The 24,198-nt window shown below is 40.2% G+C and overlaps 1 long non-coding RNA gene across 1 annotated transcript; it reads right to left on the minus strand.

Annotated features, from left to right (window-relative positions):
• Nucleotides 1-1,965: 1,965 nt before the first annotated feature.
• LOC309551677 lies at nucleotides 1,966-20,767 on the minus strand. Its single transcript, XR_014225106.1, has 3 exons — nucleotides 20,588-20,767; nucleotides 18,685-18,723; nucleotides 1,966-2,133 (listed from the first exon to the last, which is right to left on the minus strand). It is a non-coding gene; the product is annotated as an uncharacterized lncRNA (long non-coding RNA).
• Nucleotides 20,768-24,198: the final 3,431 nt, after the last annotated feature.

The following is a 24,198-nucleotide window of genomic DNA, read 5'->3' on the forward strand; positions in this document are numbered from 1 at the left end:
AGTCTCTACGCTCCATCTATCTTCTAGGTGTATTGCTACCCTAACTACCTCGCTGTCCTTCTCATTTCCAACCTTAGAGAGTGGGCCACCTGTAACGCTGTCAGGGGCATTTCGGGAAGGGTTTACCTGAAGTTTGATTTCAGCCCATGGATCCTCCCCTGACACGGTTATTCCCAGTTTTCCATGTCGCAGCAGAGGTGTAACAGTCAGCCAGCAAATACCACACAGTATGGTGAGGAGCAGGAACGGGTGGGTGGAGCGTCGGCGTGTGACGTCGACGCGTTTCGCGTGCTTACGCACGCTTCTTCAGGACGTCATAGCGTTGACCGGGCGTCATTTAAATAGCCAGTATCCTTAGTTACAATCATCAACAATTGCGTGCTCCGGTGAACGTCACAGCTGAGGCCATCTAGCGGTACTCTCACGGTACTACTAACAGAGTACCGTACAATCTATTGTCAATCTTGACTTATCATTTAAAAACTGACGACAACTTGTTATCAAAACAAACGGGCAATATAGATACCCCTATAACTTAGGTTGGTTGAGGAACTAATGGCGTTGTTCTTTAGATCAAAGAAATGGCTTAATAAACTCTATTCAATAAATAATTGATGTCTATAAACAGAGGTACTATCCTCTAGTGCAAATGTAATGGTGATCACAACGATGGTGCAGAGTGTGGCAGCAACTGTTATATTAAATTTTCATTATTAGTTTTAACTTTCTCTATTTTAAACCATATTTTACCAGTTTTTTAATATATACATGTATGTATGTGTGTTTTTACCCCCATAGACCTTCATCTTAGCCATTGGTAAAGAGCAAGCAAGGGCTACAAATAGATATTTGAGAATTGTGATGAAGTATTGAATATTGAATGATGCCTATCTAAAGAGGAGATAGTTAAGAGATAAAGTAGCTAAGATACCAAGGTTTATCTAGTTTTTAGATAGACTTTCTAGGATTTTATACTGATATCTAGGATTCTAGTATTGAAGTGGTTCAGTCAATTGGACTCGATTAAAAATGGAGTACAATTCTTGGTTTACTGTAGATTTTTAGTTATGTCCCCTTTAGGGCATCTCAGCAATGGACAAGACCATTTAACACTTTGTAGAAAAAATCCTCACTTTAGATTAGGCCCGAGATAACTCACTGTCTGATAGGTATACCCTATCCTCAGAGTGGTAAAAAAAAAGGGGGGGGGGTTGGAGAAGGAGTAAGGTGGAGGGGGGGGGGTTTAGTTTTACAGATACAATGTACTTTAGGGGTTCAGGAAGACTTTAAGGCTAAGTTCGTTGTTAAGTCTGTGGGGAGAAAGTGTACATAGCCTAAAGATCCAGGCCTTTTCCTCACGCAGAAGCACTTGATCGAAGTCACCTCTGCGCGATGAAATATTTTAGGCCTAGAAACCTTTGACCGTTAGGCTTTCAGGGTCATACGGTCTTACTTGACTTGTCCACACACACACATTTTTTAATGTGAGTTTTAATTCTTTTGTATCATCACCAATAATGTTTTTCTGCACCGGAATACCTGTGAGCCCCCTTTCTTTGCAACCATTCTGAGACGGTCTCTCCCGCCTTCCTCGGTTTATTTTTCCATATTGGGTGGGCACCCTTCTCCAGCTTGTAGATACCTTTAATCTCACACTAAAGGTTGGTATTATTCTAAATTTATCATCAGGTAATAACCAAACATAACAAGTTCCTATTTAGTATTTGTGCAATGGTAAAACGCATCTCTTAACATAAAGCAAATCTATGCTTTAGATTTATTCTAAAAAATACATACATACATACATACATACATACAATACATATCCTAGTATTACAATAACGTTTTCTACAACGTGAAAACAACCCGACCATCATAAACCCTTATAATTTTTTTAACTTAACGCGGCCACTCAAAAAAAAAAAAAAGAAATTTGTTGAGAACGTAGTTATAATAACTCACGGATATTGCACTTATTCTCCTTGGTTGAGTGCAGACAATGTTGCATATAGACCCATTGCCTCTCATGATATGGTCATCCAGAATAAACTGCGTCACTTGGGTAGTTTTTCCACACCCAGTCTCACCACTAATAACTGTCAGCTGATTGGTGTTTATTATTTTAACGATCTCCTAAAAATAGAAAACAGCTTAGATAAACATTAACATGCAGTACATTTAAAGAAATGCAACTTGACAAGTAAAACATTAGAATTGTTGGTTTACCTGTAAAATCATTTACTTTGAGTACATCACAGGACACAGGGTACTTCATATTCATGACTACTTAGGATGCCCCAAAGCACTGAACTTGAGGGGCGTGCAACACAGCAACAAGGACAACACGTCCAAAACAGATTGGGGGAAAATCCCATTACAAAGCTGCCTGCAGGATTTTTTTGCCCAAAACTGGAGACTGCATTTGATCTTTCCAACATCAGGGACTTTACCTTGGAATCAAAGAGAACAGCCCTTCTGCAGAAGCAGTTCCTTCACCTGTACCATGCCAAGGATGAAACCTAAATAAATCCAGGCGTTAAGCCATATGATCCTTCTCATTGGACAGAAATGGTGCCCATTCAGGAAAGCTGCCTTTCCCCAGTTTCCCCAAGGCATCCACTGAAAAACTCAATGCTTTGCCCAAACTTTGAGGGCCTGGCAAACGTCCTACCTCAGCAAAAGAGGACTTTAAAGCTGATCCCAACAGAGAGGAGGCCATCTTAAAAAGGACCTCTATCCTCTTATCTCTAGCATCCTTGAAGAATAGAATCTCATCCAGGACGGTCAGGATCTTAGTCAAGTAGTAAATAACTAGCTCAACAGCTGGAGAACCCCAATTTCTTGTAAAATGGCTCCTCCTTAAAAAGATACTGTAAAGCAAATTGCTTCCTTGGTGAAAAAAACTCCCATTCAGGCGAGTTCAATTAGCAAACATCTTTTACTGCAAGTGAGGGTGTCTTGAAAAAGATTTAGATTGTTTAGACAGCCGCCTGGACCCAAATCCAGTGACTTTAGGAGAAGAGGACTCCGGAAGTAGAAACTTCCAAGTTATTGCTCACCATGTCCGTGAGGAACCCCACTGTGGTCTTCTGTGTCAGAGCCAGAACCAGATCCTGAGATCCCTCCTGGAAGGACCTATCCACAGAGACCTATCCCATTCCTCAACACCTTCCTCCTCTTGAGGTTGATCCTCTGACACCTCACCTTTCCCACAAAAGGGGAGGGGAAGGAGAGCACCCCCCTACTTTCACTCCAAGCATTCCAAGCCAGTGAGAACCCTTGAGTCAGTCCAGGAAATTAGAAAACGGCAGCAGAAAATTCCTCCATCGACACAAAGGATGGCGATTGTGCCCTTGAGGTAAAACTACCAGATAAGGGAAGGAATTCAGAGCTAATCTGACCCTTAGGGGAGCTATTAGAGGAAGAATTTGTAGAGGGTCCTCCCTACCCGATAGAGAAATTTGGGACCCCACCACATTGTCCCCAAGCCCCCCTCCCCACCCAAAACTCACTGCTTGCATAAGGCAATGGCTTGCTGAGGGTTTAGATCTTTAAAACCCTATATGAACAGCTAGCCAGCTAAGAGAAGTGTCAACCCAAGTCAGACACCTTATCAGCAAGTCACCCCCTATATTATCTGCAGTGTCCTAATGCTGAGGACTATTGCAGCTGCACATGGACTGTGGCTGAGAGTAGCTGAACCCCAGAGCTATGATGTGATCACACGTTACGATGCCAGTCGAACAGACTAAATAGTGTTGTGCAGAGATGTGCAGCGCTGAAGCCACCAAACCAGTCCATTCCTTTTGAACACTGTGGCTGAGAGTAGCTGAACCCCAGAGCTATGATGTGATCACACGTTACGATGCCAGTGGAACAGACTAAATGGTGTTGTGCAGAGATGTGCAGCGATGAAGCCACAAAACCAGTCCGTTCCTTTTGAACACTGTTACTGCGGTGTATTTGTTCTGCATGTAAAATTGTACTGGGAACAGAGGGGAATAAGCTGTTACATGCTTCACCACAGAGGCACTCCGCACACTATGCTACAGTGCGAAAAAGCCAAATCTTCACCTCTGACGGCGGGCTTGCCCCCTCAAGAACTTCCGGGACTTAGAACCCCCTCCAGGGGGATCATTGTGCAGGACCTGTAAAAGTGCCCTGCTAGCAAGGTCTCCAAATACATTGTGGAGATCTTTGACCATGGGATCCAGCACCGACCAGCAACATTACAGGCTGTTCCCACTCTTGCATTCGAGCTCCGGGTACAGTTACTCTTTAGGTGCCCGATCTGGATGAAGCCTTTCCCTACCCTAGCAGTGGTGTTTCAAATAAGCCAGAAATAGAGTACAAAATCTGTTGGAAGAATTTCAAGCTCAATACCGGTGATTTGTAGGAAAACAAGTATGTTCGTTTTATTTCATGTGCACATGGAGGAATACACAATGCAAACAGGTGTAAGCTAAAGGTTCAGTCTGCCTGTATGTAGTTCCTCCCTATCCTCCATAGGGCTTAAACTTTTATAGTAATGAATATGCATGAGACAGATGTATCCTGGGCTGCAACCTAGGTGTGGCCATGTAACTGGTCCAATCATAGTCCATCTTCTTCTTATGGTTGGTTGAGGGTTAAACATTAGAACTGGTGGTCAACTTCGTTGGTTCTTTGACCACAAATGTCTATTCGTTGATCAAACAGGGAAGTAAGCCGTTGGTTTTCATCATGCTGTAACTCTATTCTTTTGAAATAAGCAGACCACCTGTTTCCGTTAGCAGACGTTTACCTCGGATAAGCACATTTCATTAATTACAAGTAAGCTTAAAGCATAACTCTAGATATATTTTAGGTTCACACAAAACATGGTTTATTCAATTTACCTGACATTTCCCTCCTGTTGAACCTACAATATATATATGTCTCAGGATTACCCTGTTTCAACAGACATTATCATTAAAACAGTTGGCCTCTTAATCTTTTTTATAAGCATATATGTATATTTCACACTGTCGTTATCTCATCCAAAGGCTGATCAAGTTCATTGGTGGCAAGAACTGTATACATTACATCGCCAGCAACTTTGTCCGCTATCCTTGAGATGAGTCCCTTCATACATGGTACCAGACAGCTGCCTAAGCATAATAACACTGACAGCACTACTGCAACCGCAGTGGCTAGGGTAGGGAAATACTTGCCCCATTTTCCAAACCATTGTTCCATCCATCCAGTGAAGGGGTCCTCGATCCCACTATCTTCTGCCAATTCCAGAGACAGCATCTGCAAGCCCTTCAATTCTCGGGAGACGCTGCCATCCGGTGATGTGTTGTTGGGAAAATAGGTACAGCAGGTGGTACCAAACATCATACAAACCCCTCCTCGTTCAGCCAAGAGCATATCCAGAGAGATTCTGTTCTGCCAGGCTGTCAGTGAGGTCGCATCAAGCTGCTCGGCAAGGCCCTTGACTGCATCTCTTGTATAGTTAACAAAGCGCTGTTGATTGTAATATATATAGTTTATCCAATCAGTATTCTTATCTACAGATATAAACAGGAAAATAGATTTGAAACCTGCTGCTACTTGGTTTCTTGCTTTAAATTCATCTGGGACACCTCTTGGTACACCTATAGCATCTATGTATACTGATCTATCAAAACTTCCCCCTGGTACATCTTGCTTTGTTAGCCTTTTTAATTTCCTGCCTAGGGCCTTATCCCATATAGGAACACCTCCTAGTCTGGCGGGGAAGAATAGAAAGGGTTGAACTACTTTCACTAGTGTGTATGTCCCATCCCAGTTTGAACTCAGTAGAGGCTTTAGTTTGTTATCTCCACACAACCACCAAGTGTCTGCTAAGGCTTGCGTTTGATTGATAAATAATTCAGCAGGAAAATGGTTTGTTTCATTAACCTGATAAACCTTTGTACAAAATTTAAAACTAGTGCTGGAGAATCTCTTGGTGTTATTGAAACAAGTGTAGTTTCCCTTTTACTCTGTCACCCCTACTGGCTTGGTGTTCATTTTAGTGACAGGAAACGTAGCTATTTCGATATTACATGTAACATTATCAGCTTTAACTTGCATTACAGTATTAGTAAAATACATGTCATGTTAAAAATGTGTGGTACAGGGACCGTGGCTAATTGAGGCCTACCACTTGAACATACAACACAATCAGTTACGTTAGAATTGTTAGCAGTAAACTTCATCCACTCCAGCCATTAATTTTTGTCAGAGTAGCCAGTCTCTACGCTCCATCTATCTTCTAGGTGTATTGCTACCCTAACTACCTCGCTGTCCTTCTCATTTCCAACCTTAGAGAGTGGGCCACCTGTAACGCTGTCAGGGGCATTTCGGGAAGGGTTTACCTGAAGTTTGATTTCAGCCCATGGATCCTCCCCTGACACGGTTATTCCCAGTCTATATACCCCACTGTCTTTAATCTCTGGGTTCTCTATTGTGGAGATAATATTTCCTTGACTTCCCTCTACCAAGGAGACTCTTTGATAGTTATGTATATCATTTGGAGGAATACTAGTCAACCTGGTCTCCCACTTGTGGGGGTCTGTCGTCCACCATACATCCTCCCAGAAACCACATGCCCTATCCTTTCTACACATATATATATATATATATTACAGGCCTCAAGGTCATAATAAACTTTTGTTGGGTCAAACACCTGGCTCTTCGCTAGAGTAAACACTATGGTCTGATTTGAAGCTTCCATAATCAACACTGGTGTTTCTTGTACACCCTACCCCTTCATCTCTCCTGCCGACAATCTCCTCATCCTCCTCTTAGAGAGATCTAGCAAACTATCTCCCACTTTCAAAGTCTCCCAGAGCCAATAGGTGGCAAGATCCACAGCGAATAAGGTATAAGCAATAATCAGAAACTTTCCCTGGGGACAGCAGAGAAATCATGGTCACCTCCTATCTACCTATTCCTATGTGTTGAGTTCACAGTGTTACTTTCACCTCTTGTAGGTGGGAGGTGGTCTCTCCTTCCAGGATGTGACTCCCTTTATTTAGAAAAAGAGATGTGCCCCCATTCACAACACTCACATAGGTTTGTTTCTCTACTCTAGTGATTTTTGGGGATTCTCTGCTGTTTCTGTAAAGTCGGGATCTGTGTTTCTGCTTACTGTCAGGCCTAAAGCTTTCTTACACTGTGTATTATGTATCCAAGTGCACACTGTGCACAAAAAAAGTTTTGTTTGAGTAATTTGAGAATCCAAACACAGTAAATGTCTTCTCCACTAACTAGAGATACCATCCCTCCTGTTGAGACATGGTTTACCCCATGGCTCAAAAGAGCCGCATGCCAGAACAAACTGCTAAGGCAAGAGTGGTCCAGAATCTGGGCCAATTCCTGCAAAATTGCAACCTCTTGTCTATGTATTTCAGTATTATCTCATAATAATCAGGGATTTCGAAAATCGGTGTTATGTATGTATGTGCAGCATGTATAGTCAGTAGCAGATTTACACAGTCTAGTCAATCCTACACCGATTTGTTCTATGTCCATCTCATTTATTAACACCTGTGTACTCAATGTCCATAATTCAATTGTTCAGAAAACCCACCTTTAGCCGTGTGTCATTTCAAATCTGATCTAAATAAGGAAATATTTAATACTTTTCATCGGTTCCATTCCCCACCCAGTTTACCTTAAATGAAAAAATGGGGGATCTGTAATATATCTGATACTGTGTAGATACCTACTTTCCGTTTCCCTAAAATAAAAAACTCAGTTTTCCCATTCAGGGTAAAACATTGGTACAAAAACACCACCACCCATCTCCCAACTGGACTTCTACATAATTTTGTATCTAAACCAAACAATGTCCAACCATAGGCCCAACTTCAAACTACTTAATGTGTGCATTTCCTCTGTATATTACGGTCTCCTCCCACACTCTAAATACACTCTGTAAAATAATTGGATTTTATCTATATTTACCCCAGCTTCTGTGTACATATTGTTTAAAAGTGATGGTGCGCTTTTCTTAAATGTGAAAAATCATATATTGAACAATATATAACAAACATGGGAAAAAACCCAATCAAAATCACAGTGATGGGTGAGTAGGTGTAAAATAAACAAACAAAATTGTCAAATAACACTCAATGTGACTATACAAATAAACATTAAAATAAAAGTCCATTGAATAATGTGATCCAAAATGTGAAAAATGGTGAAGAGAGTCCAATTAAAAATCAAGGTGATGATGTAGTGTTCCCTCCACCGGGTGAAATGCCTCCTTACCTGGCGGAAAGAAGGTAAGTGCCTGATAATGATATTCTAATATGGAAACCAGTGTTCTATTTCCACCTGCACACGTGCAAGGTCACCCAGGTGATAAATAAATACAAGCCTCTTACCAGATGTAAGAGACAATCAAGCCTCTAAATATCCTGATCATGAGGATGCTTCTTTAACACCATGGATGGATGAAATCATTCACACTTTCTTCCCTCTGTATAAACCAACGTGTGTCTCCTATCCTTTTGGGGTGATAGACTCCCCGCGATGTTCCAAAGTACATAAAAGAATGGATGGGACTAATAGTGCATTACCTTTTATATGCAATTTATTGATATACAGATTTGCACTTACAGTTAGGTTGAAAGTTCGGGCAGAAAATCATATATTGACAGGCTGAGGATCTCTAGGTGCATCGGGTCCGGCTGCAGCACGGACCGCCGATGACGCAATGACGGCACGCCTCCCTCCTGACGCGTTTCCTCCAATAGGGCTTCAACTTGAGATGGGAGATAGGCGCGCGCCGTCATTTCCGCCAATTTATACAGGTTAGTGTTGTCCTCCTCTTCCGGTGTCTGCAGAGAATGTCCCGAGCGCCGGAAGTGTCTCTTTTATTTCACGGATAGTATATATACTATAAAGATCACTTATATTTTCACTCTTACAGTATTCTACAAGGGATGTTTGTAATTAAAGTGATATTTGGCGCTTGGACTTCAGTTTTCCTGCATTTATAAGGGGATGTGACACCGGAGGAGGGTATCAACTACTTCCTGTTTACATTTCATTAAACCTTTTCTATAACTAACAAATTAATGAGTATGTATAAGAATTCAAACATCTTAGTATGCATAATTATAAACGGTCACAAATATTCAGTGAATAATGTTTAAAATCAATGTCAGTAAAATTAAAAATTAAAAATAAAATTAAATATTTAATACTGAATTATGTGCCTAAAAAGATAAAAACCTTTATTAAAATGTATACTAAAAATTTAAAATGTTAAAATTTAATAAAATTTCATAAAAATCATTTTATTTAGTTAAATTCTTAAAATCATGTCATTTGATAATATAAAGGTGGGTATGAAAGTTTTAGAGCTTCGGGAATTTATATTAGCTGTTGTTAATGTGGGCATTGATATCCCATTCTATGTTATGTCCTCTAGGTTGGAAACATTTTAATTCAAAAATCCAAAAAGTTTCCCTCTTTGAAATCGTCCTTTTTAGATTACTCCCCCTCCAATGTGGGGTGTATTTTTCTATAACGGTGATCTTCATTTTTTTAGGATTTTTACGGTGGCATTGGGCATAATGTTTTGAAACACTGTGTCCTGGGAAGGCTTTGTAAATATTAGTCAAGTGTTCTCCTATCCTAATACTAGCTGTGCGAATGGTTCTTCCTACGTACTGTTTGTTACACTCACACTGTAACAAATAGATGACTCCTTTAGTATGACACGATATGAAATCCTTAATCGGATATTCTTTTCCAGTCACACAGGATGAAAATTTCTTTGTTCTGACCGTATTGGCTTCTTTGCATATCCTGCATTTGCCACATGGGTAAAACCCATTCATGTCTGGGAAGATTTTCGTTATTGTTGGTTTCTCCACAGGATTTTGGGCTACTAAATTCTTTATGTTCGCCGCTTTTTTAAAGATGATTTTCGGTTTTTGGGGTATCACAGGTCCTAGGACCTTATCATTCTGTAGTACTCCCCAATATTTTCAAAATACATGATTGAGCCATTTATAACCTGAAGAAAACTTCGTAACGAAGGCGAACTCGTGATGGGACCGAGTTTCTTCTAGTTTTGTTTTCTTAACTGGTTCTGTCAATGCAGATTGTTCAATGAGGTTCATTTTCTGTATTTCCTCATCCATCTCTTGTGGGTCATACCCTTTTTCCACGAATCTTCCTTTTAAAATCAATGCTTGTTCCTGAAAGTCTGTTTTTTCTGTGCAATTCCTTCTTATACGTCTGAATTGCCCTTTAGGGACTGCGTTGAGCCATGTAGGGTGGTGGCAACTGTCTAGGGCAATGAAGCCATTTTTATCTGTCGGTTTAAAATAAGAACGGGTGGCAAATCTGTTACCTTTTCTAAAAATGGTTAGATCTAAAAAATTAATGGAACTTTTACTGTATTGATATGAGAATCGGATTCCCCAGCTGTTACAGTTGAGGTTCTTCATAAACTTCTCAAGGGATTCTTCATCCCCCCGCCATATTAACAGTGTGTCGTCAATATATCTTCTCCATATCACTAGTTCCTTCACTTTTTCTGAAAAAATATTGCGATCTTCCCATAAGGCCATAAACAAGTTGGCCAAGCTTGGAGCAAACTTGGCCCCCATTGCAACGCCCGTTTTTTGTAGATAAAACTCGTGATTATAGTAAAAATAATTATGTTCCATCCCGAAGACAAGTAGGTCAAGAATAAATATTTTTTGTTTAAAAGGAATTTCTAAGTTTGCATCTAAAAATGTCCTCACCGCTTCGTAACCCAGTTCGTGTGGAATCACAGTATAGAGAGATGTTACATCTGCTGTAACTAGCAGTACATCTTCTGATATTTCTAATTCTGTAATTTCTTTGATACACTGGGATGTGTCTTTCAGATACGCGGGAGTTTCTTGTACAAGCGGCTGAAGAAAGAAGTCCACATATTTACCAATTCTTGAAGTTACTGAATCGATCCCGCTTACTATGGGTCTTCCCGGGGGTTGGGTTAGGCTTTTGTGAATTTTAGGGAGATAATATATAGTGGGAATTCTTGGGCACAAAGGGACCAGGAATTCTTTCTCTTTTTTGTTCAAAATGCCTTTCTTATGACCTTCTTCAACAAGTTTTTCAAGTTTCTTCTTGAACTTAACAGTGGGATCTTTCTTCAGTACCTCATAAGTTTGTTTATCGGATAAAAGGTTGTCCATTTCTTTTATGTAATCTTTCTTATGTAACAGGACGATACCTCCCCCCTTATCCGCTGGTCTTACTATCAACTCTTTATTTTCACACAATTCCTTTACGCCTTTGTTTAAATCATGTTGTGAGTTCCTTTCCATTTCTTTTGCTTCTAATTCCTTAATCACCAAGTCCCGAAAAATAGTCACTTGTTGACTGTGTAAACCTGGAGGGTTGAATAATGAAGCATTTCTTAATCCCGAAGGTATTGAAGAAGTTGGCTGGTATGAAACGTAATTCCTTTCCCCAGCTTTCGAGAGGAAATGTCTCTTAACATTTAATTTCCTCACGAATTTGTGGATATCCACAAAGGTTTGGAACTTATTCAAGGCTTGTTTTGGGGCGTATTTGAGTCCCTTACTTAAAGTATGTTCTTCGGACTTCGTTAATTCGATGCCACTCAAATTAAATATGCCCTGTGTGTTGATAGGACCTTTATTCTTTTTGGAGCCACCCCTATTTCCTCTCTTGTTTATTTTCTTTTTTTTGCCTTTCTTGTGGCCTTGTCCTAAAAAATTCTTCTTATTCTTAATGGGTTTTTCACTTCGTGGGGTATCAAAAATATCTTCTCTGGTTTCATACCTTTCATTCCTCAGAGGTTCAAACCTGTTCTGAGAATTTTGAGGGTAGAACCTGGGAGTGTGTGGAGAATCGGAATAATTTCCCATATAGTCCATCGGGACCCTTTTGGGGGATCTAGATCGAGATCGCCTAGGTTGTCTCTCTCTGGAATAATATCCATGTTCTTGTTCTCTCCTATGTGGTTCTGGACCCCCCGAACGGGAGCTGTCCCTTTTCTTTTCTGCTTTCTTCTTCCCTTTGTTATTGGATGGGTTCTCCTTTAAAGGTTTAAATTTTTGGGGATAATTCGAAGTCTTAACTTCTGTGGCACTTTTGGAAGTGGAAGCTTCTTGATTATCCACTTTTTTGGTTTTGGTTGCCCCTTTGATTTCTCTAAAACCCAAAGGGACAGTGCTTTTTTCCACCGTATTATCATTCGTAGCACTTTCCATTTCCTCTGTTTCTTCTTCAGTTTCAATATTGAGTTGCCATTTGAAGACTCTACCCGCTTGGTAGTCTTCTAGGTCTCTGAAATATTTTTTCCTATTTTATAAATGGCTCAATCATGTATTTCGAAAATATTGGGGAGTACTACAGAATGATAAGGTCCTAGGACCTGTGATACCCCAAAAACCGAAAATCATCTTTAAAAAAGCGGCGAACATAAAGAATTTAGTAGCCCAAAATCCTGTGGAGAAACCAACAATAACGAAAATCTTCCCAGACATGAATGGGTTTTACCCATGTGGCAAATGCAGGATATGCAAAGAAGCCAATACGGTCAGAACAAAGAAATTTTCATCCTGTGTGACTGGAAAAGAATATCCGATTAAGGATTTCATATCGTGTCATACTAAAGGAGTCATCTATTTGTTACAGTGTGAGTGTAACAAACAGTACGTAGGAAGAACCATTCGCACAGCTAGTATTAGGATAGGAGAACACTTGACTAATATTTACAAAGCCTTCCCAGGACACAGTGTTTCAAAACATTATGCCCAATGCCACCGTAAAAATCCTAAAAAAAATGAAGATCACCGTTATAGAAAAATACACCCCACATTGGAGGGGGAGTAATCTAAAAAGGACGATTTCAAAGAGGGAAACTTTTTGGATTTTTGAATTAAAATGTTTCCAACCTAGAGGACATAACATAGAATGGGATATCAATGCCCACATTAACAACAGCTAATATAAATTCCCGAAGCTCTAAAACTTTCATACCCACCTTTATATTATCAAATGACATGATTTTAAGAATTTAACTAAATATAATGATTTTTATGAAATTTTATTAAATTTTAACATTTTAAATTTTTAGTATACATTTTAATAAAGGTTTTTATCTTTTTAGGCACATAATTCAGTATTAAATATTTAATTTTATTTTTAATTTTTAATTTTACTGACATTGATTTTAAACATTATTCACTGAATATTTGTGACCGTTTATAATTATGCATACTAAGATGTTTGAATTCTTATACATACTCATTAATTTGTTAGTTATAGAAAAGGTTTAATGAAATGTAAACAGGAAGTAGTTGATACCCTCCTCCGGTGTCACATCCCCTTATAAATGCAGGAAAACTGAAGTCCAAGCGCCAAATATCACTTTAATTACAAACATCCCTTGTAGAATACTGTAAGAGTGAAAATATAAGTGATCTTTATAGTATATATACTATCCGTGAAATAAAAGAGACACTTCCGGCGCTCGGGACATTCTCTGCAGACACCGGAAGAGGAGGACAACACTAACCTGTATAAATTGGCGGAAATGACGGCGCGCGCCTATCTCCCATCTCAAGTTGAAGCCCTATTGGAGGAAACGCGTCAGGAGGGAGGCGTGCCGTCATTGCGTCATCGGCGGTCCGTGCTGCAGCCGGACCCGATGCACCTAGAGATCCTCAGCCTGTCAATATATGATTTTCTGCCCGAACTTTCAACCTAACTGTAAGTGCAAATCTGTATATCAATAAATTGCATATAAAAGGTAATGCACTATTAGTCCCATCCATTCTTTTATGTACTTTGGAACATCGCGGGGAGTCTATCACCCCAAAAGGATAGGAGACACACGTTGGTTTATACAGAGGGAAGAAAGTGTGAATGATTTCATCCATCCATGGTGTTAAAGAAGCATCCTCATGATCAGGATATTTAGAGGCTTGATTGTCTCTTACATCTGGTAAGAGGCTTGTATTTATTTATCACCTGGGTGACCTTGCACGTGTGCAGGTGGAAATAGAACACTGGTTTCCATATTAGAATATCATTATCAGGCACTTACCTTCTTTCCGCCAGGTAAGGAGGCATTTCACCCGGTGGAGGGAACACTACATCATCACCTTGATTTTTAATTGGACTCTCTTCACCATTTTTCACATTTTGGATCACATTATTCAATGGACTTTTATTTTAATGTTTATTTGTATAGTCACATTGAGTGTTATTTGACAATTTTGTTTGTTTATTTTACACCTACTCACCCATCACTGTGATTTTGATTGGGTTTTTTCCCATGTTTGTTATATATTGTTCAATATATGATTTTTCACATTTAAGAAAAGCGCACCATCACTTTTAAACATATACACGTCCTATCATCTGGTTGCAGCCTTTCACCTAATCAGCGCACCCCTTTCTTTTCAACACAATCTGTGTACATATTACCTATACATATATGTGTCACCATACTCTGCATGCCTGACCTAAACACAGGCAATCAAAGAGAATTGAAGAAAACCCATATGTGGCAACCTATCTAATTTCATAATCATTCATCAAGAAAATGTAATCAAATGTATCAAACGTGGTTAAAAGATTGCTCAGTGGTAGATATTACAATATATATATCTCTCAAGATTTGTAGTACCCTATTTTGAAGGACTTGCTTTAAAATTTGCAACCATTGCAATAATCAAAATTATCTCTAATAGAAACCAACAATTCTAAGTAGGCTAGAAATTACCTTTCCCATAATAAATGACACAAATTGCTTAGATTCAAACTGCCATTCATAAAGAAAAATGTACTTGAAAGCAGATATCAGTTATGTGTAAAACCCAAGTTTAAATTTCTAAACCTTAGTGTAACCCTTTATATTTCTGTACTGTGCACATCCTGTGAATAACGTGAACTCTGTTTTCCAAAACGTTTGCGCACTCCAAAGGTGCTACTGCCTTACAGGCCACTGTAATGATTATGACAGAATATACAAAAGTAGATGCTGCCATAAGTAAACAAAACACACGCACAGGAAAGGACAATACAGAAAAATATAAAATCACAAGAAAAAAACTTAAATACCATCAAAAGTATTTAGCTGCTCTGTATATAACTAGTTGTAACAAAAATATCATTGCATTCATATAAACAAAGATGATGCAAGTTGTCAATGGTTGCTGTAATCTTCTTTAGATTTTGCACATCAAACCATATCAGACAGGTGGATTGATACCGTTTAGTAATATCTGTAAACTTAAACATAATGAAAGGTCATAGTGGGTTATAATTACATTTCTCACCTAGAAATAATCAAATAGTTAGCAACAAACATATTAATCACAAAACATATGGCCATGTTGTTTAATGAGAGTGCACTCTTTTCTACCCATAATAAATGAGCTCATAATAATTAGGTAATTTGATTATCACCACGTGGAGTTTCATTAAAGGACGTCCATCAAAAGTTGTCAATAATTCACCATGGTTAAAATACATTCACAATAACATTTATAGTGTGTTCATATACTGTTACTCTTAACATGTTATACAGAACTTGTCTTATTCAGCTATCTTATTCAAATACCTGCCATGTGGAAAGAACACACAGTTTTTATCAGTGGGTGGAGCTGTCTTCCTTCCCACGCCCAGTGGGCTGGAATGGAAAACGAAAGATTTTTAAAATAATTATAATATTAATGGCTGCTCAGTTATTTTCTATTTGTTTTCAATTAATCTTAAGGTTACAAAATAAAAACCCAAGTATTTCAACTAGAACTTTATATCTGCAAATATATTTAAATAAACTTCCTTAACGTTACAGAGTTTTTACATCACATATTACAGTATATTACTCATTGCTTATATTCAAAACTCTCCCGTAGTCTGTCTGTATCTCTTACTTCCCCCCTCCCGTGACCAGGGGGGGGGGGGGAAGGGAATCTAAAGAGGAACAGCCAGACTTCTCTGTCAGAAACTATTTGTTTAAGCATACAAAGGCTTTCTAACAAAGCCTTCTATTTCTCACACACAGTACTAGTTTACAGAACTTTAATCACGTATCTCTCCCAATATTAAACTCTCATTTATTCTCACATATAAGTAGCTTATGTTTCAAAGCAACCATGCTTGCATACACGTAATCCACACATATATATCATACACACGCTACCTCTCTATCTGAATTCAGATGACATTGTCACATTTATTGCAGCAGCAACAAAATGCATTCAACAAGCAACACTTTCTCAGCAGGGACTAAAATATTTAATGTGCTCTCTCTTAATAAAAGGCTAACTTAACTGTATTGCTTTCAGATTTGCTAGAAAGGTTTGGATAAAAAGTGAATTCATAGCATCATTAGTATCCAATCCTGCTTCCTACACTTATTTTTGTCTAATCGTCCGTCAAAGTTATATTCTTTCTTCCATAATTTAAAATGTGTCAGAAGTTTTGTCAATATTCAACATGTGTGTTTCATCATCAGTACCTTCAGGATCCTTTTTGTAACAAGAATTTATCTTTCCCATAACTACTTCTTATATCTTTTACGTGCACACGGTAAGGCTTTCATTGGTCCCCCTTAACTTCTTGACCACCTTTTGTATATAGAAATTGGTCACAACAACCTACCAATTCTACTATACAGGCATAATAGTTAGTCACAAAATATACCTTTCAGTAACTACCCGTATACTAAAAGTTCAAACAGTGTATATTTCTGACTACACTATTTCTATGAGAAAGATAAATTCGTTACTCACCGAACCACTTGTTATTCCTCACCGGTCTTCCGTGAAACCGACTCTGGAAGACAGGACCCCACCTTGAACAACTGGCCTCTGTTTACAGTCAACTTGAAGACCGGAGGGCTTTTCTGTGGCGATCATCAGCATTTCACTTCAGATCTTTGATGCAGTCAGCAGGAGGGGTACCATTCGTCGTCCAGTAGTGGTTTTCCGGCTCGAAGGACCAGAAATGTTGGAAGAATTTCAAGCTCAATACCGGTGATTTGTAGGAAAACAAGTATGTTCGTTTTATTTCATGTGCACATGGAGGAATACACAATGCAAACAGGTGTAAGCTAAAGGTTCAGTCTGCCTGTATGTAGTTCCTCCCTATCCTCCATAGGGCTTAAACTTTTATAGTAATGAATATGCATGAGACATAGATGTATCCTGGGCTGTATCCACCTAGGTGTGGCCATGTAACTGGTCCAATCATAGTCCATCTTCTTCTTATGGTTGGTTGAGGGTTAAACATTAGAACTGGTGGTCAACTTCGTTGGTTCTTTGACCACAAATGTCTATTCGTTGATCAAACAGGGAAGTAAGCCGTTGGTTTTCATCATGCTGTAACTCTATTCTTTTGAAATAAGCAGACCACCTGTTTCCTTTAGCAGACGTTTACCTCGGATAAGCACATTTCATTAATTACAAGTAAGCTTAAAGCATAACTCTAGATATATTTTAGGTTCACACAAAACATGGTTTATTCAATTTACCTGACAAAATCCCATACAAGTAAAATATTCAGAGAGACATCTGTAGGTACATCCATCACCTAAAAGGTCATTTGCTAAAAACTAAGGCTTAGCTGGGGTGGAAGGGGTTAAACCTAGGATGAGAATTCCTGTTTTTTTTTGTTTTTTTTGGGCCAGTGTCCAGTCACCTGAAGGTAGAAACATACCCTAAAGTAGTCATGAATAAAAAGTACCTTGTGATGTTCGATAAGGAAATATCTCTTTGCAGTGTCACTTGAAGAACTAAAGCTTCAAAAACATTTAGACCAGGTTCACTTTAATAGCTAAAGGCATGAAAACATGCAGTGTTATTGTGTCATGGTATAGTAACAACCCACAACCAAAGTTGGGTCAATAGACCTGCAAAGGCTGTGCCCTGACTGAGTTCTAACACATGAATAGTGAGTTGTAGAGCTTGGTGGAAGTACGCAATTCCAACCACATGACCACTGCCACCAATTAGTAGAGAGCATAATACTACCAATCCAAGCACCCCATATCCATTGCACTGTCCCATCGCAAGGTACTTGCTCATAAACACGTGTTCGCTCAATACCCTGTATCAGAAATATGGCAGATCACACACTGATGACACAACATCTCTACGATTAAGCCGGTAAAGTTGAAAAGTATTAACACAGTGACTTTAAGGCGGGACACTTGGCAGCATGTTAGTCTGACTGCACTGAAGTTAATTTAACATCACCTCATCAATGTACAGTCCAAAACTCTTTTAATCCCCACTGATACTATATAATATAAGCTCTGCCGAGAGCATTTTTTTAGGCTGCACTAAAGAGACACTTTAGACTACTATCTTACACTTATTAGTTACTAAAAAAATTAAAGCCCAATAGAAACCTCACAATTTATTACTGTAATGCAGTCAGGTTTTATATACAGTAATAAATATGGGTCTGTTTCACTTTAATTGCTAACATCAAATAATCAAACCATGGCTCCTTCACAAAAAGCAGTGACCTGACACTCTTGTGGTCTGACAGGTTGCACTGAACACTGCCCTATCAAGAGAATTCTGTTCCCTGTATGGCAATATTGGTAATATTATAAAACACATTTTTGTTTATTAAAATATTTCCATTAGCCACAATACAGACAAAAAAATATATTTGATCATATTTGCTCACCTCTCTCATAGTGTATGAAGGTAACTTTTCACGGAACCGCTAGAAAAACAAAACAAAACAAAACAAAATCACTAAAGAAAGTACAAGTACAAGGTATAAATATAAGTTATGAACAAATACACAATGATCCAGCAAGCTAGTATATTTCATAGCACATTAGGACTTTGGAAAAGTACTAAAATGGATGGTCAACTTTTTACACCAGCACCCTCAAATCACTGAATTATAAAAAAAAAAAAAAAAAAAATGGGGGAGGAGAAATGCACTTTAAAGAGGTTGTAAAGTCAGAATGTTTATCTTAATGCATTCTATACATTAAGATGAAAAAAAAAACCTGTGTGCAGCAGCCTCCCCAGCACCCCCTAATACTTACCTGAGCATCCAGCAATGTATCTATCCAGCCCTCCAAACTCGCTCTCTCTCCTGATTGGCTGAGACAGCAGCGGCGCCATTGGCTCCCACTGCTGTCAAACTCAGTTAACTAATCAGGAGAGAGAGGGAGCAGGGCCGAACAGCGGCTCGGTTCATGTGCCCCTATAGCAAGCTGCTTGCTGTGGGGGCACTCAACAGGAGGGAAGGGCCAGGAGCTCCAGCCAGGGACCCGAGAAGAGGAGGATCTGGGCTACCCTGTGCAAAATAAACTGCACAGTTTATTTTGCAATTTAATAGAAAAATAAATAAATAAAACAACTTTACAATCACTTTAAACGCAGCTTTTTTTTTTTTTTCAAAAGTTCACTTTAAAGTGATTTAAAGATTATCCAGCCCATCGCCCAGTCCGGCAGTTGATTGTAGACCTCACAGGGAAAAAAGAAGAAGAAAAAAAAAAAAATCTAAAAATTGCCAGGACCAGAGATCCCAGCAAGGAACTAGGTCTTTACCCCGGACTAGGCAGAAAAAAAAGAAAAAAAAACGAAGTACCTATAGCAGAGAGAGGGAGTATACCCCCTGGGACTGCCCATAGGCATAGCCAGACCTATTTTTTGCCTGGTGTTCTACTCCTGTAGGGGGCAGTATCACCCAATGGTTAAGAAGACCAGGAGCTGTGTCCATCAAGGAACGAAAGAGAAATGTATGATTTTTACATGTAGGAGAGAAGAGTCACAAGTGCCTTGGGTGGAAAGTGGTTAAGTGGAAAGTGGTTAAATAAATATACCTGGACAGAACAGAAGATAGGAAAACATTTGTATTTCTGTTTGTGCAGCTATTGAAGCTTTTATATTTCTAATAGAATATAGAGTCCCTATCAGCCATTTCTTGCCGTCTGTTGCAGATTCTCTCTCACTGCCTGTCAAGTTACTGGGAGAGTAAATGAGATAAAACCTCTCCAACAGAGCCAAGTCCTGGATAGCAGTTAAAAAAGTTGTTAATCCACTATACTATGATCATGCCTCATCTCAGAGCATCTCCCGGCGCTCACGTGATTCCTCGGCTCTCCCCTCTTCCCGGCTTACAGCTGGGGAGGAGGTGGAGTAGAGAGGAGAGAACTGAGTGAGGAGTCACGTAAGTGCCAGGAGGTGTTCTCAGAAAAGGTATAGTCGCCATTTTTTTATATATCTCAGAGGCACATATAGTATTATATAGCAGAGGGGATGGCATGATCATAGTATAGATATGAGAGCAGCAGGAAGGGAGGATCATGGAGAGAACAGAGCTGACAGACGGGGAGGAGCAAGGAGGACACAGGAGAGCTGTGGATGATGCACTGCATATTGTCCAGTAATATCACTGGGTTTTCTGGCTTTCAATCCACAGACAGAGCATTAGGCTGCACTTTTTCATAAATGTCAAATATCTAGTTTACAAACAAGTACACAATTCCTTGTCCAGTTGTGAATAATGATAGTCATTTCATTTAATGCATATATTTTATGAAGGGTATAAAGGCTCTAAAATGAATCACCAGCATTTCAGCGTATGTGGGATTTGTTTTTTTCCTCTGCAGCTCTTCTTTAAATTGTTGGTCCAAGGCTGTATTTCCCCTATAGCACTCAGCAACACATGCATATTCACCGTCATCATCATCATCATTCCAAGCATCTTTTTCTTTAAATGCAGTCTCTCCAAGTTGAGATGGGGTATCGTTTCTGAAAAAATATAATATTATATAATAATTATATAACAAATGAATGGAGCGACACAAAGTGATGTAATATTAATCGGCCAGACACTCCGGAGATTTTTAAAATAGACTTTACAGGTGACCAATTAAGAGTAATGAATTAATTTCTGCAGTTTTTGCCTAAAAGACATACACAAACTTTTACACGATAAAGAAAATTTTCCTATAAACTTATAAAGTGAACAGGGATTGATTTAAAGACTCACACAAGAATCTGGGAGCACAAGGTGCCTGCACTTCAGTACTGTTGTTACATTTCTAGGGTAAGTTCACATTAAAGATGACCGATTTCATTTGGACTTAAAGTGTTTGTTACCCCAACATTTCATATTCCTGAAATGCGTCTGCTATCCCACGTACTTGTATGAGAAAGTATCCTGTTCTCTTTCTATGGCTTTCTTTATGTGAAATCCCTGGTGTTCATTCCAGTCTCTCTATTTCCTATTAAAACTGACCACACCAAGCAGGATAGCACACCTTGGTCAGTTTTCTAGCTGTGCTGGGAACTTGGCCTACCCTCGTCCAATAACCAGACTTGTCCTGACATGCCTCCCCTGCACAGCCATTGACTGCAAAGCTCAGTGTACTGTTGCTGCTCCTCCCCCCAGCTTTTATGCAGCTGATAACAGAGGGAATGTGATCACTTAACCACTTAAGCCCCAGAAGATTTTACCCCCTTCCTGACCAGGGGGTATTTTGTGAACTTCCACTCATGAAGCAGCGTATGGGACCATGAGAAACAAACTTCAAAGATATAAAATGCTACATTGGTGTAATAGTTCTAAAAAGGCTAGACGCACTAATTTATTGTAACAAAACTACACTCACATTGAATAAATACCATCACAAGTGTGTCAGTATAGTAAAAAGATGGCTGTGGCGTATAGCGTGCTTACGTCATGTCGTTGTAGTCGTTTTACGCGTTTCATCACATTAAAACGTCTTCAGAGGCGTGCCTGGCTTAGTTGTGGATCCATCAAGTCCTGTCTTCTTATATACAGTTATTGACCTCTCTATAATCTGAGGGTCAACATCGTTTGGTAAGCAGGATTGCCCTTCTTTCCCACAGTGGTGATGTGTGCTCTCTTCTCACAACAGTTGGTGCAGGGATTTCCTTCAACATCTTTGCAATGTGGGGACTTTACATAAAGTGTTTAACAAGACTTTGTTGGCGCTGCACCCATTGTTTTTCATTTGTATTGTGGGTGTACGATCAAGCCTGTTGGTGCTGGCTGGCAACTCTAATTTTTCAACCAAGCGCAGATATATTTTGGTTTTTATAATATCTATACACAAATATTTTTCCTTTCATTTCTATTTTAAACTGAATAGAATGTTTTACAAAGTGATCGTTTACAATTACTTTAAAGTGGACCCTCAGCTGAAAATAAAAGGTCACCCTGATGCCCACTGCAGCAAAAAAAACGGAATTTTTGTAAAATCTTACCTGTAAAATTCCTTTCTCTGAGTCCTCCGACAGTCGCCGCCTCCTCTAAGTCATCACTGTTGGGTATTGACTTCCCATCCGCAGGAGTAGCTAGGCATATAGACTTAGTCCAAAGACAAAGACATTAGCATATACACACCCATGGGGGCTGTCCCATTTGGTCAATACCCCCCCTGCATCACCACTCCCAACTCAGTTTGGTAGCATAGCAGTAGGTAATAAGAACCCCAAAAGAGGGGCGGGGGCGGCGACTGTCGGAGAACTCAGAGAAAGGAATTTTACAGGTAAGATTTTACAAAAATTCAGTTTTCTCTTACGTCCTCCGACAGTCGCCGCCTCCTCTAAGTCATCACTATTGGGATGTCCCAAAGCAGTATAGACATGAGGGGCGGGAGAAAAGGCAATGCAGTACCCACATCAGAGAAAAGAATCTTACACACACAGTAAGATAACCTTCTGGGCAACAGAAAAAAACAATGCTCAACAGGAGCAACAGCCCAGGAAAGCAAACACCAACAGCCAGGGACCCAGAAAAAAACAAGGGTCCTTCATGGCACTGCCGCACTGAGAACTTTGCGGCCAAAGGAAGCATCAGCTGATGCCAGAACATCTACTTTGTAGAATTTGGAAAAGGTGTGCACCGACGACCAAGTCGCAGCCTTGCACACCTGGGCCACCGAGGCCTGATGCCAATAAGCCCAGGACGCACTCAAAGATCTGGTAGAGTGCGCCTTAACAGGGAAGGGCGGAACCCATTCCTTCAAGGCATAAGCCTGTTCAATGGTCTGTCTGATCCATTTGGCAATAGTCGCTGCAGACGCAGCCATGCCCTTCCGAGGTCCCTCAGGAAGGACAAATAGGGAATCCGTCTTCCAAAAGGATTCCGTAGACGACAGGTAAACCCTGATCGCCCTGACAACATCCAAGGAATGCAAGGCAATCTCCTTCGGATGTTTAGGCTTCTTGCAAAGCGAAGGCAGGACAATGTCCTCATTAAGGTGAAACTCAGTGATCACCTTGGGAAGGAAGGATGGGGGTGGTCGCAAAACCACCTTATCCTTGTGAATTATCAAGTAAGGGGAACGGCGAGACAACGCCGCCAATTCCGATACTCTGCGAGCCGAAGTGATCGCCACTAGAAAAGCAACCTTTTTCGACAGCAGAGGCAACGATATCTCCCTGATGTTTTCAAAAGGAGCACACTGTAACATGGACAGAACCAAGTTCAAGTCCCATGGAGGTAAAGGCTCCTTCCTGGGAGGAGCCAAATGTCGCACACCTTGAATGAAGGTGCGAATCAAGGAATGAGATGCCACAGGGCGTTGGAAAAGGACAGCCAGTGCCGACACCTGGCCCTTTATCGTGGCCAGCGCCAAGCGCTGATCCACTCCAGACTGGAGGAAAGCTAACACTCTCGACACCGAGTACGAGCAAGGGGAGAACCCCCTGGACTCACACCAGGCGAAATAAGCTTTCCAGGCACGGTAATAGATCTTACCAGAGGACGATTTCCTAGCCTTGATTAGAGTAGGAATAACCTCAGGGGAGAGACCCTTGTCCCTCAGGACCTGGGTCTCAACAGCCAGGCCGTTAAAGCCAGCGACTGTAAAGCAGGATGGAAGATCGGTCCTTGAGACAGGAGATCTTCCCGCAGAGGCAGACGCCACGAAGGCGCCACTGCCAGATGAACAATGTCGGCGTACCAGGACCGGCGTGGCCAGTCCGGAGCCACCAGAATCACCAGGTGCGGTTCCGAGGCTAACCTGCGGAGGAACCTGGATAGCAACTGAATCGGAGGGAAAGGCATACATCAGACGATACTGATGCCAAGGGGCCACCAACGCATCCGAGGCGACTGCCAGAGGATCGCGTGTTCTTGCCACGAACCTTTCCACCTTTCGGTTTAGCCGAGATGTGAACAGATCCACGTCCGGGGATCCCCACC

Source organism: Pelophylax lessonae (genome assembly GCF_965119305.1).
Source record: "Pelophylax lessonae genome assembly, chromosome: 3".
In the NCBI taxonomy this organism is placed as follows: domain Eukaryota; kingdom Metazoa; phylum Chordata; class Amphibia; order Anura; family Ranidae; genus Pelophylax; species Pelophylax lessonae.